The following is a 12,296-nucleotide window of genomic DNA, read 5'->3' as shown; positions in this document are numbered from 1 at the left end:
ACCTGGGTGCCGTCCACCACCCCTCCTCGCACTGTTCCCATCCCGCCTCCGGCCAGCCTCTCAGTGTGTGACGCTGGGTAGGGAATACCAAGCGCCTGCGGGGGGGGGGGTTCTCCACTGACAGGGGAATCAATAAGTGAAGTGCTGGTCTGTTCTACGTTTCTGCCGGGTGCAGGAGCGCACTCGGCACATCATTGCAGGTGTAGGTATTAGGGGCTGGTGTGTGCAGACAGTTTTTAAGCACACAGCTAGCACTTCACATGCGCCCCCCTTCCTCCAGTAAATAGTAGCGCCCAGGGCACCCGACCCTTCTGCCCCCCCCTTGTACCGGCCCTGAGCACAGCATCCAGTCTTAATGAAATAATGCTTATTTAAGCTAAATAGATTCACTCACCATCATTCTCTGCCATTCATACAAAGAGACACCATCACCAACCTGTTCTCATATCATTCTGCCAGCATGACTGTCCAAAGGCTCAGCCAAGCCCCCTTTATTTACCCAAAACAGGAAGTGCTCACTGCACCCATTAAACACCTCCCTCATGGGAGTGGTTAACACATGATGTTCCACTGACACAGCTAACACCATATAAGGACGTTCCTTCTAACAGGAAGTCCCATAGAATACATGAATAGAATATAATACAATGGATACAATACAATGCATAGAAGTACATACAATGCTGCTAAAGGCTTATGGGCGTGGCAGGGAGTGCCCCCCCCTGCCTCTAACCGATCATAAGCTCTCATATTAATCGCCTGATAGAATCCTAATCTGCGCCATTCCATAGAATAATGCATATCCAGATTATACCCTTATTAAGGTGGAAAGGAAGCTATCTACAGGCGTACGCCACGAATCGCAAGCCCTGCTGATCAGACAAGACCCAGATAAGAGCGCACATCTGTCCATAACCACTAGTGTGCTCGCGGAGTGAGCGCATCCCCTCCTCAACGATCGCCGGTGCTAAATGCACAGAGGGCCCCTCGTTAGCGGACATACACCCACGCCGCAAACATCACACTCCAACCTCAAGACATTTTCTACTACCAGACGAGATTCAACCAGCCTCAGACTGCCCCAGTCAGTTCTATTTAGAGCGGGTTGTGGCAGTACTAAGACTGGGTGCCATTATGACAATACATATTAAATACATCTTCAAATTTCCACCACAATACATAGTGGGAAATAGCCATATAGAATGGAGTAGGGAATTTGAGAGGATGAGAGAGCCCCTGGGGAAATCCCAGAGGCCAGCATGGGAGGAAGTGTTGATTGAGCTAGCAAACAGGAGTTCTTGGAAGGAGAGAAAAGAGAAGGGAGTTGCAATAGTCAAGGCGAGAGATATCAAGGGAGTGAAGTGGACGTTTGGTGGTGTCATTGGTTAAGATGGGGCATTCTTTGGAATTCTTATTGAGGTGAAGGTAGCAAGATTTGGACAGTAAATGGTTGTGGGGCTGACAAAAGAGGACACAGTAAAGAATTAGTGCCTGCACCTGGCATGAGGGAAGGGAACAATAGAATGCTGGTTAGCCTACCTATCTCTCTCATTGTTCGGAATTCAACGGGGTACCTCCAATTTTGCTGATATCAACGCTCAAGAGAAGCCTGAACCACTATGCGCTATCATTAACTTTTTACGGCAAATCCTCTTCACTACAGCTCCCTTAACAATGGAATCCATTACTTTATAGCTTTAGAGCAGCATCACTATGAACAAGGACTATATAAAACCGACTCTGGTGGGACTCGAACCCACAACCTTTGAATTACTACACCAGCTAAAAGTCCAATGCGCTATCCATTGCGCAACAGAGCCCTCTCTGAGGATGTTGTCAGAGGACCTTGCCTGAGGAACTATCCAAGTCGTAGCAAATAAACACATCCGAATACTGGTCGCTACTAAATAATAGGGATGAACTCAAGATCTGGTCCAGATACAGTTTAAGATTGAAATCTACCTGCTTGGGCATATGCCTTAGTGCTAGATCTTTTGATATTTAGGTTGGAACCGAAGCTCATGTTAAGTAGCAGTATTTGTACCGTTGATGAGTTGCTGGAGAAAGGAAAAGCTCAGCTATTAGGTAATGGCAGGAAAGACTTCCCTAAAGGGATGAGTTTCCAGGGATCACCTGAGGCATACATAGCGGGAAATAGCCATATAGATTGGAGTAGGGAATTTGAGAGGATGGGAGAACCCCTGGGGAAATCCCAGAGGCCAGCATGGGAGGAAGTGTTGATTGAGCTAGCAAACAGGAGTTCATGGAAGGAGAGAAAAGAGAAGGGAGTTGCAATAGTCAAGGCGAGAGATATCAAGGGAGTGAAGTGGACGTTTGGTGGTGTCATTGGTTAAGATGGGGCATTCTTTGGAATTCTTATTGAGGTGAAGGTAGCAAGATTTGGACAGTAAATGGTTGTGGGGCTGACAAAAGAGGACACAGTAAAGAATTAGTGCCTGCACCTGGCATGAGGGAAGGGAACAATAGAATGCAGGTTAGCTTACCAATCCCTCTCTTTGCGGGGTACCTCCACGGGGTACCTCCAATTTTGCTGATATCAACGCTCAAGAGAAGCCTGGACCACTATGCGCTATCATTAACTTTTTACAGCAAATCCTCTTCACTACAGCTCCCTTATGAATGGAATCCATTACTTTATCGCATTAGAGCAGCATCACTATGAACAAGGACTATATAAAACCGACTCTGGTGGGACTCGAACCCACAACCTTTGAATTACTACACCAGCTAGAAGTCCAATGCGCTATCCATTGCGCCACAGAGCGCTCTCTGAGGATGTTGTCAGAGGACCTTGCCTGAGGAACTATCCAAGTCGTAGCAAATAAACACATCCGAATATTGGTCGCTACTAAATAATAGGGATGAGCTCAAGATCTGGTCCAGATACAGTTTAAGATTGAAATCTACCTGCTTGGGCATATGCCTTAGTGCTAAATCTTTTGATATTTAGGTTGGAACCGAAGCTCATGTTAAGTAGCAGTATTTGTACCGTTGATGAGTTGCTGGAGAAAGGAAAAGCTCAGCTATTAGGTAATGGCAGGAAAGACGTCCCTGAAGGGATGAGTTTCCAGGGATCACCTGAGGCATACATAGTGGGAAATAGCCATATAGATTGGAGTAGGGAATTTGAGAGGATGGGAGAGCCCCTGGGGAAATCCCAGAGGCCAGCATGGGAGGAAGTGTTGATTGAGCTAGCAAACAGGAGTTCTTGGAAGGAGAGAAAAGAGAAGGGAGTTGCAATAGTCAAGGCGAGAGATATCAAGGGAGTGAAGTGGACGTTTGGTGGTGTCATTGGTTAAGATGGGGCATTCTTTGGAATTCTTATTGAGGTGAAGGTAGCAAGATTTGGACAGTAAATGGTTGTGGGGCTGACAAACGAGGACACAGTAAAGAATTAGTGCCTGCACCTGGCATGAGGGAAGGGAACAATAGAATGCAGGTTAGCTTACCAATCCCTCTCTTTGCTCTGAATTCAACGGGGTACCTCCAATTTTGCTGATATCAACGCTCAAGAGAAGCCTGGACCACTATGCGCTATCATTAACTTTTTACGGCAAATCCTCTTCACTACAGCTCCCTTATGAATGGAATCCATTACTTTATAGCATTAGAGCAGCATCACTATGAACAAGGACTATATAAAACCAACTCTGGTGGGACTCGAACCCACAACCTTTGAATTACTACACCAGCTAGAAGTCCAATGCGCTATCCATTGCGCCACAGAGCCCTCTCTGAGGATGTTGTCAGAGGACCTTGCCTGAGGAACTATCCAAGTCGTAGCAAATAAACACATCCGAATACTGGTCGCTACTAAATAATAGGGATGAGCTCAAGATCTGGTCCAGATACAGTTTAAGATTGAAATCTACCTGCTTGGGCATATGCCTTAGTGCTAGATCTTTTGATATTTAGGTTGGAACCCAAAGCTCATGTTAAGTAGCAGTATTTGTACCGTTGATGAGTTGCTGGAGAAAGGAAAAGCTCAGCTATTAGGTATTGGCAGGAAAGACTTCCCTGAAGGGATGAGTTTCCAGGGATCACCTGAGGCATACATAGTGGGAATAAGCCATATAGATTGGAGTAGGGAATTTGAGAGGATGGGAGAGCCCCTGGGGAAATCCCAGAGGCCAGCATGGGAGGAAGTGTTGATTGAGCTAGCAAACAGGAGTTCTTGGAAGGAGAGAAAAGAGAAGGGAGTTGCAATAGTCAAGGCGAGAGATATCAAGGGAGTGAAGTGGACGTTTGGTGGTGTCATTGGTTAAGATGGGGCATTCTTTGGAATTCTTATTGAGGTGAAGGTAGCAAGATTTGGACAGTAAATGGTTGTGGGGCTGACAAAAGAGGACACAGTAAAGAATTAGTGCCTGCACCTGGCATGAGGGAAGGGAACAATAGAATGCAGGTTAGCTTACCAATCCCTCTCTTTGCTCTGAATTCCACGGGGTACCTCCAATTTTGCTGATATCAACGCTCAAGAGAAGCCTGGACCACTATGCGCTATCATTAACTTTTTACGGCAAATCCTCTTCACTATAGCTCCCTTATGAATGGAATCCATTACTTTATAGCATTAGAGCAGCATCACTATGAACAAGGACTATATAAAACCGACTCTGGTGGGACTCGAACCCACAACCTTTGAATTACTACACCAGCTAGATGTCCAATGCGCTATCCATTGCGCCACAGAGCCCTCTCTGAGGGTTTTGTCAGAGGACCTTGCCTGAGGAACTATCCAAGTCATAGCAAATAAACACATCCGAATACTGGTCGCTACTAAATAATAGGGATGAGCTCAAGATCTGGTCCAGATACATTTTAAGATTGAAATCTACCTGCTTGGGCATGTGCCTTAGTGCTAGATCTTTTGATCTTTAGGTGGGAACCGAAGCTCATGTTAAGTAGCAGTATTTGTACCGTTGATGAGTTGCTGGAGAAAGGAAAAGCTCCGCTATTAGGTAATGGCAGGAAAGACTTCCCTGAAGAGATGAGTTTCCAGAGATCACCTGAGGCATACATAGTGGGAAATAGCCATATAGATTGGAGTAGGGAATTTGAGAGGATGGGAGAGCCCCTGGGGAAATCCCAGAGGCCAGCATGGGAGGAAGTGTTGAGGGAGCTAGCAAACAGGAGTTCTTGGAAGGAGAGAAAAGAGTAGGGAGTTGTAATAGTCAAGGCGAGAGATATCAAGGGAGTGAAGTGGACGTTTGGTGGTGTCATTGGTTAAGATGGGGCATTCTTTGGAATTCTTATTGAGGTGAATATCCCATTAAAAAAAAAAAAAAAAAAAAATTTCCCTCGTTTTTTATTTTTAACTAGTAATGTCAGCGAAATTCGATTTTTTTGTCAGGCCTGCGATATTGCGGCGGACGTATCGAACACTTTTGACACAATTTTGAGACCATTCACATTTATACAGCGATCAGTGCTATAAAAATGCACTAATTACTGTATAAATGTGACTGGCAGTGAAGGGGTTAACACTAGGGGGTGAGGAAGGGGTTAAATGTATTCCCTCATTGTGTTCTTACTGTGGGGGGGGAGGGGACTGACTTGGGGAGGTGACCGATGCTGTGTCCCTATGTAAAGGGATACAGATCGGTCTCCTTTCTCCCTGACAGCACGTGGAGCTCTGTGTTTACACACAGAGCTCCACGTCCTGCTGTGTCACCGACGATCGCGGGTGTCTGGCGGACATCGCGCCCGCCAGGCACTCGCATCGGCTCCCGAGCGATGCGCTGGGCACGTTGTTTACCCGCTGCGCGCCCCCAGCGGCAGGCACGGGGAACAACAACAACAGGACATCCACCCGGCACTTGAGAGCCGCGCTGTGGTTGTCTTTTGTCCATAGCGCGGATCCCAAGTGGTTAAACATTGCTTAATAAGTGTAAACGTTCCTTTGGTTTATTCAGATAAGTAAATTAATGCTATTGGATGTATTATTGACAAAAGTCACTAGGTGGCGCCCATAGTTAAATATTCATTAACATAATTTCCAATATAGAGATTCTGGTAAATTTTCAAAAAATACAGTGTATTCAGCTAAAGTCCTCATAAGAGACCCAAGGATAGTCCAGCAATGAAAAATCTAGATACTAGATACAAGGGAGAAATTTTGTTGTTACCTTAAGGAAATCTCTGGAGAGGAGCAGTCATGTTGACCAGCCTGCAGCTGGATGCTAAATGACTGACTCCTCTCCCTTACATATATATCGCCCTCACGCCAATCAGCGACGCACACCGCAACAAGTTGCAGCTGTGCTCGCACGGCAGGTGAGGGCGATGCCGGTTGACAGGGAATCTGGCTCCCTGGGCTTTGAGTGGCGAAGGGGATGACGCGCCACACCAGAGCCCACTGACGTAGGAGCTCCTCGTGCGCACTGAGCATGCGCATGGGGAGGAGCAAGATGGCGGCCCAGCAAGATGTAAATGCTGAGCGGATATCTAATGCTGCCGGGTAGATGAGATCACCAGGCAGCAAATATTAGTTTTGTAGAATTGTAGTTTTGTCTTGCCTATATAGAAGCAGCCGCAATCTATATAGGCAAGACAAAACTACAATTCTGGCAACGGGCCTATAAACACATTAGAAGCATGAAGCAAAATGACCCAGAGCTCCCTCTGGGACGACATACCCAACTAGTACATGCAGGGAAATTTCCCAAGATCAAATTTCTTATTCTTGACCGTGTCCACCCCAGTTCCAGAGGTGGAGACTGGAACAAAACTCTCCTCCAGCTGGAACTGCGGTGGATATATACATTACGAGCCACAATGCCCCCCCCGGATTGAACGAGGCAATATGCTTCAAACCCTTTCTAGAGGGTTTCTCCTCTTGGGGAATGGAAAAATAGCTTTCAAAACACCATTATTTTTATTCAATCGAGGTCTCTCTTTGTCTTTTTCTCTTTTCCATTTTATGCTACTTTTTCGCTTAAATTGCTTGTTCATATATAACCAAGAAATGTATTCTGATGAATATTGTTAATGTGAACACATTATGAACTGGTAAGCCATGTAAAATAGTGAATTTTGTTATAATATTGGAGTGATATAGCATTACTGAATTTGGCCCAATATTGAATGGCGTACAACATTAAGGACTACTATGCACTTCACTAGTTATTGTGTAGATACAGATTCTGATCATCAATAATCAACGCGACAAGTACATTTTTCTGTATTGTATAATCAAAGTTTTTCGTTTTCCCCCTCCCTCTTCTTTATGCCCCTTTTCCCCTTATCTAATTCCAAACCCTGTGTATTGTGTTATAATGGAACATGATTCTCTCCTGGTCCAGTCAATTGGCAGTGTTTTGATATATATTCTTTGTACTTATTTTCATTGCCACTAGAGGAGGTTCTGTGGATTGAGCATGTATTGTTACCAAATATCTTTAACATTATTATAATACTGTAACCACTTTATATCTCCCCCTTAAGTGCCGCCCAACGTAATATTTGCTGCCTGGTGATCTCATCTACTCGGCAGCATTAGATATCGGCCCAGCATTTACATGTTGCTGGGCCGCCATCTTGCTCCTCCCCATGCGCATGCTCAGTGCGCACGAGGAGCTCCTACGTCGGTGGGCTCTGGCGTGGCGCGTCATGCGCAACGCGGCGAGTGCGCGCCACTCAAAGCCCAGGGAGCCAGATTCCCTGTCAGCCGTCATCGCCCTCACCTGCCGTGCGAGCACAGCTGCAACTTGTTGAGGTGTGCGTCGCTGATTGGCGTGGGGCCGATATATATGTAAGGGAGAGGAGTCAGTCATTTAGCATCCAGCTGCAGGCTGGTCAACATGGCTGCTCCTCTCCAGAGATTTCCTTAAAGAGGAGTTCCACCCAAATTTGGAACTTCCTCTTAACCCACTCCTCTCCCCCTTACATGCCACATTTGGCATGTCATTTTTTTGGGGGGGGAGTGGGGGCTTCAGGAAGAGTGGGACTTCCTGTCCCACTTCCTCCTTCCTGTAGGCGATTAAGCTTAATCGCCTTCAGGAAGGGGCTGCTGTAGGCGATCGCCTAGGACACGTCACAGGTCCTAGGCGATCTCCTGGCCAATTACACGGCGCAGTGCTGGGCTGCGCCGCTCACGCATGCGCAGTGCCACTCGCGCATGCGCAGTGGGTGCCCAGCCGTTAAGCCGAAAGCTGTCACGGCCGGGTGCCCACACTGAGAATGAAGACGCCGGCCGGGGAGGGGGGGAGAGGAGCGGAGCCCCGGCCGGCGCGTCGCTGGAGCAGGTAAGTGTCAGTTTATTAAAAGCCAGCAGCTACACTTTTTGTAGCTGCTGACTTTTGATAAACATACAAATTGGCTGGAACTCCCCTTTAAGGTAACAAAATTTCTCCCTTGTATCTAGTATCTAGATTTTTCATTGCTGGACTATCCTTGGGTCTCTTATGAGGACTTTAGCTGAATACACTGTATTTTTTGAAAGTTTACCAGAATCTCTATATTGGAAATTCTGTTAATGAATATTTAACTATGGGCGCCACCTAGTGACTTTTGTCAATACTACATCCAATAGCATTAATTTACTTATCTGAATAAACCAAATGAACGTTTACACTTATTAACCACTTCCCGCCCGGCCTATAGCCGATTTACGTCCGGGAAGTGGTTTTGAAATCCTGACTGGACGTCCTGCAGGATTTCATGCCGCACGCGCAGCGATCGGTGATGCGGGGTGTCAGTCTGACACCCTGCATCTCCGATCTCGGTAAAGAGCCTCCGGCGGAGACTCTTTACTACGTGATCAGCCGTGTCCAACCACGGCTGATCACGATGTAAACAGGAAGAGCCTTTGATGGCTCTTCCTCACTCGCGTCTGACAGACGCGAGTAGAGGAGAGCCGATCGGCGGCTCTCCTGACAGGGGGGGTTCGCGCTGATTGTTTATCAGCGCAGTCCCCCCTCGGATCGCCACACTGGACCACCAGGGAAGCCCACCCTGGACCACCAGGGAAGGGCAAATAAAAAAAAAGTCTTGGAAAAAAAAAAAAAAAAGATGCCAATCGGTACCCACAAATGGGCACTGACTGGCAACATGGGTAGATCAGTGCCACCCCAGTGTCCATCAGTGCCACCCCTGTGTCCATCAGTGCCACCCCACAGTGTCCATCAGTGCCACCCCACAGTGTCCATCAGTGCCACCCCACAGTGCCCATCCATGCCCAGTGCTCACCTATCAGTGCCCATCTGTGCCACCCATAAGTATCCATCAGTGCCGCCTATGTGTGCCCATCAGTGCCGCCTATGTGTGCCCATCAGTGCCGCCTATGTGTGGCCATCAGTGCCGCATACCAGCGCCGCCAATCAGTGCCACCTCATCTGTGCCTGTCAGTACTACCTCATCGATGTCCATCAGTGCCATTGTAGTGTCACCGTTTGCTCCCTATCACAGAATGCTGCCTAAGTCACGTGGCGGCGAACTGCACATGCGCAATGCGTTCCAACGCCAAATGTGATGCGTTCCAGGGGCTTCACGACACTACCCTTCAGTGAACCCATCACAATTTGTCACGGAAGTGACGTATTACCATACACGGAGCGGGGGGGACAGAGAGAGAGACCCATTCAGAGCGACAGAGAAATAGACATATAGAGATACGTAGATACATTCAGAGCGAGAGAGGGATACAGATAGAGAGATACTGACAGAGAACCGGGGCTCAGGGAGGGGATTACCTCCCCTATGTGCATTACTTCCATTATCTATAATATATGTACACGATCTCTCTCTCGCTCTGAATGTATCTCACTATCTCTATATCTCTATTTCTCTCTCGCTGTGAATGGGTTTCTCTCTCTGTCCCCCTCGCTCCGTGTATGGTAATACGTCACTTCCGTGACAAATTGTGATGGTTCCCTGAAGGGTAGTGTCGTGAATACCCTGGAACGCATCGCACTTGGCGTTGGAATGCATTGGGCATGCGCAGTTCGCCGCCACGTGACTTCCGGAGCATTCTGAGATAGGGAGCAGAATATGACACTGCACCATCTCATCGGTGCCCATCAGTGCCGCCATATCAGTGCTCGTAATTGAAAGAGAAAACTTACTTATTTACAAAAAATTAACAGAAAAAAATAAAAACATATTTTTTTTTTCAAAATTTTCAGTCTTTTTTTAGTTGTTGCGCAAAAAAAATCGCAGAGGTGATTAAATACCACCAAAAGAAAGCTCTATTTGTGGGAAAAAAAGGACGCCAATTTTGTTTGGGAGCCACGTCGCACGACCGCGCAATTGCCATTCCAACTGCGACAGTGCTAAAAGCTGAAAATTGGCTTGGGCGGGAAGGTGCGTAAGTGCCTGGTATGGAAGTGGTTAAGCTATGTTTAATTAAAAAATTAAAACAATAAAATAAAAAATAGAGTGAGAATTAGATATAATATATTTTATTATCTATCTTTTATACAAAGCACTAAGGAAGTAAATTACATGATTTTATATTCTATCTTTCTAGTTCAATACAGTTCACTTTAGCAAGTAACAACAATCTGGTAAGATATTTGACACAAATCTTCTATCACCCGCGAGATAAAGCCCTATTTTACCAACCTTGATACATACTATTATATAATGTATTACAGGGCCCAGGGAAATCCACTGGCTCCAGCAGCACTTTCCCTTCTTGGGGACTAGCCTGGCTAAGTTCCAGGTGATCCTTAATACCATCTCCCCATACAATCAATCACACCAACAGTTCTGGACCAGCAGCTAATTCATGTTTTTAAATCACATGATCAGAATGACCTGTACATGACACAGTCTACTTAGCTGTAAGTATCACAAGCCTATTCCATAAATAATTTCTCTATATATCATCATGGTTTCATATATAAATAGCATATGGTTTACACTGAACATTTTTTATACACATTATAGAGCAATGTGTGACTCTTCATCATACCCCTGAAGAAAGAGAGACATCTCTCAGAAACGTCGGGACAATTTAGAGAACCAAACTGTACAATGCAACGCTGAATTTCTGAATCTTTATGTACAAAAATTTGTGTGTCTACTTCTGATCATGTCAAAACATTTTTATTGAATTTTCTTTCTTTTTGATTCGTCTAATAAATAATATATTAAGATACATTTTCCTCATACATAATTTGTTCACCACAAGTGCCTTAAAAGTCCAGTTAGGTGTTTTATAACTCCTGCTTCTCGTTTGCTTATTTGGATGTGGCACTATATAAGACAGACTCTGATAATCCCTTTTTTGTGTATAGGCTATCGGTCTGTTTTCCTTCGGTCCAAAATTTTAAAACATGCTTCAAAACCTAACCGATGGACCGCTGCCCGATCGGACCAAACCGATGGTTAGAACAGAAAAGCATCGGTTCAAAACCCGCGCATGCTCAGACTAAATGAGGGTACGGGAGTGCTCGTTCTTGTAAACCTCGCATTGGTTTTTGAGATGGCACATTCTACATTTTTCAAAGGTAGTGTTCCGTTTCTTGTTGAACATTTGTTTCTTCGCTCTATTGCTAGAATGAACACGTTGTTTAGCTGATGCTATTTAGCCAGCGTTCTCCCATACAGAATTCTTTTGTTTTTTGCTTCTGATCTCCTTTTTTGGAATCATTTTTCCCTAGCCAGATCTCAAAAATATTTCTTTGTACTACACAATTTTTTTTTTGCTGTTTTGTGCCAAGTTATCACACCACTGTTTTATATACTTTTATAAAAAAAAAAAAAACATTATTTTTTTTGGAGTTTAGCCTGTTTTTTTGTTTTTTATGCCAAGTTATCACACCAATGCCCCCCCCCCCCTCAAGGACGTTGTGTCTTTTGTTAATTACACATTGTATTTTGGAAATGTTTGATGGCTATTCACCAGAAAAACACAATAAACAAGGTTGTAACGTAAAATAAATTTCCATTTATTCTGGAAAAAGCAAATAATAAAAAGAATGGAAACACTCAACCAATTTACAACATACATGCAGACTTTATGGATACCAAAGGCACAGTCCACCATGATCAAGGAAAGAAAAAACAACATCAGGGGTCACAATGTGCAACACAAATCACAGAACTCAAAAGCAGCAGCAAATGCCATAACAGACCCCAAGCTGTGGTACTACACTAAGCTCAGTTTTTTGAAAAATCACGCTGCTCCATCATGGCTTCAAACCGGCCGGCTAGTCAGAACACACTTCAAACAGATAGCACCCCCAAATCCAGCAATACCTGTAAAGATCGCACTGCACCCAGATACGAGCGGACAGGACGGCACTGCAAAGCAGAAACGACCCGAAAGC

The 12,296-nt window shown here is 45.3% G+C and overlaps 1 non-coding gene across 1 annotated transcript; it reads right to left on the bottom strand.

The window, feature by feature from the left end:
- Positions 1-3,666: 3,666 nt before the first annotated feature.
- On the bottom strand, positions 3,667-3,751 carry TRNAR-UCU. Its single transcript is given in 2 exon segments — positions 3,667-3,702; positions 3,715-3,751. It is a non-coding gene; the product is annotated as a tRNA-Arg (tRNA).
- Positions 3,752-12,296: the final 8,545 nt, after the last annotated feature.

This window comes from Rana temporaria, chromosome 1 (assembly GCF_905171775.1).
Source record: "Rana temporaria chromosome 1, aRanTem1.1, whole genome shotgun sequence".
Lineage (NCBI taxonomy): Eukaryota > Metazoa > Chordata > Amphibia > Anura > Ranidae > Rana > Rana temporaria.
This window is presented reverse-complemented; position numbering and strand designations above follow the sequence as displayed.